The sequence below is a fragment of the Lolium rigidum genome, chromosome 3, assembly GCF_022539505.1.
Source record: "Lolium rigidum isolate FL_2022 chromosome 3, APGP_CSIRO_Lrig_0.1, whole genome shotgun sequence".
In the NCBI taxonomy this organism is placed as follows: Eukaryota; Viridiplantae; Streptophyta; class Magnoliopsida; order Poales; family Poaceae; genus Lolium; species Lolium rigidum.
Window position 1 is genome coordinate 349,599,281 of NC_061510.1, and position 5,950 is coordinate 349,605,230.

Consider the following 5,950-nt stretch of genomic DNA (forward strand, 5'->3'; position numbering starts at 1 on the left):
GGAAGCTGGTGTGCGGGCGTGGAGGGCAGGGCACGACGCGGTGGGCATTGGGTGCAGAGGGCGGCGGCCCGCTCGTGGGCGGCGGCGTGGATCGTGGAGGGCAAAGACGGGGTGCGAGGAGAGCGAGATTAGTGGAGTAGTTTTGACTGGATTGCGGTGGAGATCGCGGATCTGACTATCCACCACAATGGCGCCGCGTCTGACGGGAGGAGGGGTGGGGAGATTGAAGAGATCGTGTCCGTATGATGCAAGTGAATAGACGGCCTCGATTCGATTTTCCAACAGCACTTCGTGCCTTTATAAGTAGTAGAGATAGAGATGCGGTCAAAGCTGCCACACCTATCGTTTTGCCCCGACACATAACTTCTCACAGAGATTTCCCATCCTGTTTGGATTTCTCCTCTTCTTCATTGCCGCCTCCGGCCTCCCCCGCGAGGGTGACGCCACAGCACCGCCCCTGCTTCTTCCAAGAATAATATCCATGGGCTTCCACGGGGGCACGTGCTCCGGCTGCTCGCCGATGTGGACCTCCGCGGGAGCAGAACATGGGGAGGAGGGGCATCTCGCCGAGTTTACTTGGCCGGCCATGGCAGCTCGGTGCCACGCCGATCTAGCCTCCGCGCGAACTCGGGAGGGAGACGGTGTGACGGTGACACTGTTGATATGGAGGTCGGTCGACGAGCACAGAGAACTGGCATTGGCATCAGTTGGTACGGGTGCCACGGACGGTTCGTCGTCGCTGGTGAGCACTCCGGCCGCGGCTGATTCCCCTCCGAGCACGAGATCATGGTTCAACACCAGGAGGTGTGGCGCTTGCGCGGAGACGTCGCCACGATCCAGATTCTAACATTTTCCAACTTGACAGATTAATTTTGGAGCTACATGTCTGGTTGAGGACGCGGTACGACCAGATGGACAAGTTTGGCTCAAGATGAGGATGACCGGCCGGCGGCACGTTCTGGATGGGCGGCGTCATGAGTTTTCGATGCCAGAAGATCGAGGAGCCAAAAAGAAGTGACATTGACTGGGACCAAATCGGCGTGCAGGTCAGTGTTCTTCAACTATCACCTCCGTTCTGCTCCGCCCCGTTCTGATATGCATCGGCAACTTGAGTTCCATCTAGCTCTTCCCCAACCCTCTCCCAGCAGTCGTTAGATTTGGGCGTGGTGGCCCGGATGTGTGCCCTGGGAGCTGCGACCGGATCTTGGCAGGGACATGAACTTTAGGATTCGAGGCTGGATCGGGTGTCGCCGAGTCCTTGAGGGGCGCGCTCTGGAACCTGCTGGCTGCTCTAGAGCGACCAGATCGGCCGCCTCCGTGGGGATGGCAGTTTTCGATGACGGCATGGAGCTGCGGACGCAGTAGATCATGGGCAAATTGGCGTGCAGGTCAATTTTCTTCAGCCATCACCCGTCAGTGTGCCCCGACCTCATTCCCCATGTTTGCCTTTAGAATGCAGTTTGCTATGGATTGAGTGGAGAGATGCATATCTGCAGCTGGGTGGTTTCCTGAATTGTTTACTAAAACCATGTCGCTGCATCTTTTTGCAGTTTCTGCTCTTTTTCCAGATTGATGAGTTGCTTGGTTATTTGGGAGGTGGCAATTTGGCTCATAGGAGCAAATGCTCTCATTATATAAAATAATTAAAAAACAATTTTAAAAATGTTAAAAAATTCTGATATAAATTTGTTGGTGTACATCTTGACATTCTATGTTAGTGCATAAATTTTCGTGGAGAAACAACATTTTATATGGCGTGTACAAAAAAGACAAAAAAATATCCTGTACGTAGTCGTGTTATAGCATCAAAACTTGTCTTTTTTACAGGAGCCACAATTATTTTTAGTTTTTTTTGAAAACTTGTGTACCAACATAAAATATCTAGATGTACACGTAAAAATTTAGTTTACAATTTTTTGACACTTTGAAATGTGGATTCACATAATGGGAGCATATGCTCCTATGAGCCAAAGTGCATTTCCCGGTTATTTGACCCATTGAAGGCAACGAATTAAATATGATTCAGCATGTTTGGTGCATACATCGTGTCAGTATCTAATTGTTTCCTTGGATGGTTGCAGGTAATCATTCTTTCAGTTATTCAATTTATCTACAGTCCTATATGAATCAAGTATGTCTTGTACCTTCACAGTAATTATTGTAGAGTGGAAGAACATAATACATGTTATTTCAGAATTTCCTCCGGAACACATCCCGTACATTTTGCTTACTTACCATACTACGAGTTATATTTTCATTTTCCAAGAACATGACTAAGATATGGATTTTTTACGCATGTCATATGGTCCATTGGGTTGTGAGACCACTTCTTGATAAAACCACCAGCCTGCCTTTAAACTTACCTGGTTTCCATTAAGTAGTCAAAATCTACTTTCTTCCTTTTGTCCAAGGAAAAGCTGAATAGAAAGCCCCATCCATTGTTTATCTTCTGGCATAAGAGAACATGCCTGCCAGCATTACAACAATATCCCAGTGTATTATTTTTTTCTTGCAAGTGACATATATATTTCAATGTCAACCTTGATCTATTACTAACGTTGTTCTTAACTGACCAATCAGTAAGTGTTACAAATATTTCCTCTTTGATTGGGGTATATAGTTGCTTGCATTGATGAGTTGCATAAGAGACTGTTGGTTTTTTCCGTGGTTGCATTTCTCCACAGTTACACTTACAAGATTGAACAACAAATTATTTGTTAGCTTAGCGTAGACATGTGTGCCCCTTTTATCCCTTCCAACTATTTGTTAGCAGTTTTTGCAAACCAACTGAGAAGGTCATTATTGACAATTCAGAATAGAGTCGAAATATAAATTATACAATATTTTTGAAAAGAAAATTCGCAAGATATTTATCTACACACCAAGTCCCTTTTATTGCTTCAAAAAGCAAGTACAAAGGACTGTTATTGCTTTATAAGTTTGTAAACAGTGAAGCTGAAACAACAATAAACAATATTTTGCATCACCTCTGATCTTACCTGAATGGTATTATACATGTATTGTACATCCTGGAAACTATAATGCATCTGAAAATTGTTCATTTTGGTGCCCGCTGATCTGCAACCTCTGATTTTGAACTTGCCCAATCTAGCTTACTTGCTAGGAAACTGGTTCGCCAACATTTCAGAATGTATTTGTCTGGTAATGGTGTTCTAGATGAACATTTTTTATTTGAGTGAGCTTACTGCAATATCATACCGACTACTTCAAGTACATTTAAACCGGCCTTGCACAATTGTGTGCTGTGTTTCAGGCCAGTGGAATCCTAGGCGAGGGGATCCGAATGTGTCAATGAAGAATGGAAAAAAATAGTCATATATTCAGGTTTGACTCCATGTTCTTTTGTACTTTCTAGCTATCTGATTGTCTTTAATCGCTTCGACCAGTTTATTTTTCCTAGCATTGGCATCACAAGTTTCAGTTAAGTACCCAGAATTCTTATGCAGTACCAGTTGTTCTTAGCATATCATTTTCTATTTTTTTGCTTAATTGGATACATTTTATTCCTACATATTGATTGTATCCCTTCTTTTCATCGCCTTTCTAGCTGCACTATGGATTATTACATCTGAATGAAGTTGATAGGGAACATGTAGGCTTCTGAACTGTTTGTCATGAGTGCTATTGATACTGATACACCAAAGGTATATTTTGTCTCTGGTCATGGTGGTACAGGAAAGACGTTTCCGTGGAATTGTATCGCCATCGTGCCAAGGTCTCAGTGTCGAATTGTTCTTGATGTTGCTTCTTCTGGAGTAGCCTCTCTTTTATTGCCTAATGGAAGGACTGCACATTCATGTTTCAGAATTCCACTTGATGTCAACGACAAAACTCGATGCAATATTTCCAGGGTTCAACTATGGCTGCTTTGCTTGAGAAAACAAGCTTCATACTTTGGGATGAAGCTCCTATGACAAGTAGGTATTGTTTTGAAGGTCTTGATCGTACTTGGATGGATGTTCTCTCTGCTAATGATAGTGCCAGATCTTCTCTTCCTTTTGGTGGCAACATTGTGATCCTTGGAAGTGATTTCAGACAAGTTCTTCCTGTAATTGAAATTGGTTCCAGGAATAAAATTATTGATGCATTCCTTATCACGTCACCGCTGTGGAGACATGTTACAGTACTGAATGTAAAAGAGAATACGCGTCTTAGGCGTCCTGATTTTTCATCTGCTTATCCTGAAGAGCTTTCTGCATTTGCCCAGTGGGTTTTGGATGTTGATATTTTAGGCGTTCAAAAGATGGGGAGGACTCTGGCTCTTGGATAACAATTCCGCGTCCGCCTCTAATAATGTGGATGCAGCTATTGGGAGTGTCTATGATTCGTTTTTCTTTAACTATGCTTCTATCAATTATCTTGCACAACATGTTATCATGTGTCCAACAAATAGAGTTGTTGATGAGATTAATGATTCAGTGTTCGAGCGTGTGCTAGGATGTTTTAGAAAGTACTTAGGTTGTGACTCTGACCATGTTTCTAATGCTGCTCTCCTCTATCCCCATGAGTTTCTTCACTCCGCGACAATTAATAATTTCCCTCGGAATGAGCTTAGTTTGAAGGTTGGTGTGCCTGTGATGCTTCATAGAAATATTGACCAGTCATTGGATTGTAATGGAACTCCACAACTGGATATAAGGCTTGGTGAGAATGTTAGAAGGGGAGGTAATTACTGGATCACACAAATACACATATGTATATATTCCAAGGATTGTTTTGAATTCTATTGATTCAAAATGGCCATTTACATTACAGCGATGTCAGTTTCCAGTTCGTTTATGTTACAGTATGACTATTAACAAGAGTCAAGGTCAAACACTCTCCAAGGTTTGTGTTTATCTTTAGAACCTTGTATTTTCACATGGCCAGTTGTATGTGGATCTGTCACGTGTTACTTCTCAGAGTGGAGTCAAGATCCGTATTAAGGATGAAAAGGGGTGTACCATCTGATAAAACTAAGAACATAGTTTACAAAGAAGTTCTTAGTAGCCTAAAGATTTGAAAAGCGCAGTAAGTATCCTTAATTTTTTTTGTTTATTTGTCCTTTATCATCTGACACCTCATTTTCCCTTTTGTTCTTGCCTAAAGCTGGCTTTTCCCTTGTTGCAGGCTGGTTGTTGTACCTTGCTTCATCATATACATGTAGTTTGCCCACAAATGGCTGATCTACTGGTGAACTCAGGAGTTGCTCTATCCTGGTGTCCTCCGCTCGACCTTCGGTCACTTCTTTCTCAAATGTAGCATGTCTCCTTTAATGTAAACAACTTGCCTCTTCTATTCTCCAATATAAAGACCCTTTTCCTGTAAATAATGGTTATGTTGTAGGTTGACATATGTTACTTTTTATATAATATGTTTATCAAGTTGTTTCTGCCAGAAAAGAGAATGCGTGTAAGAGGACATGGGTTGTGAATTCTGTTGTTTTAGGTTCCTATAGCAAGTATCGTATGTTTACTTCCGTCACAAATTTTATTTTTTCAGATGTCGGATGGTTCCTTTTACATATTTCAAATCTGTAACTTCTTTCCTCGGCTATTAGTTAGTTCAACTACCTTTAAGACCTGCATGTAATTTAATTTACAAATAAACTCTGTCATGTGTGGAGTTTCATACAGCCTGACTACTGCCTCAGTTTCATCAAAGAATGTGCATGTGTAGCCGTCTCCAAGGGCACATTTTCACCTGTCACCCAAAATTGCAGAATACTACCAGTGGCAAAAGGTGCAGGAGCAAGGAACTCAACAACATGGCCATCCATAGTCACCTCGAGCAAGACCACTAGAGAGATGAGAAAGAAAAGTAGAGAGACTTGGGACAAGAAACATTGAGAAAATGTGATGAGGCTTTGTCGGTATATAACAACGCAAAGACCACCGCATAACCTACAAAATTTATAAGCTATAGCCTTAAAGCCATGGCACAACCGAAG

At 42.4% G+C, this 5,950-nt stretch overlaps 1 long non-coding RNA gene across 3 annotated transcripts; it reads left to right on the forward strand.

Moving 5' to 3' along the window:
- Positions 1–418: 418 nt before the first annotated feature.
- LOC124704038 lies at positions 419–5,406 on the forward strand. Of its 3 annotated transcripts, XR_007003450.1 has the most exons (5): positions 419–742; positions 866–1,046; positions 3,275–3,736; positions 3,827–5,031; positions 5,131–5,406. It is a non-coding gene; the product is annotated as an uncharacterized LOC124704038 (long non-coding RNA). The 3 variants fall into 3 exon arrangements; XR_007003451.1 differs by lacking the exons at positions 419–742; positions 866–1,046 and adding an exon at positions 1,989–2,081; XR_007003449.1 differs by lacking the exons at positions 419–742; positions 866–1,046 and having other exon boundaries at positions 2,090–3,736.
- The last annotated feature ends 544 nt before the right edge of the window (positions 5,407–5,950 follow it).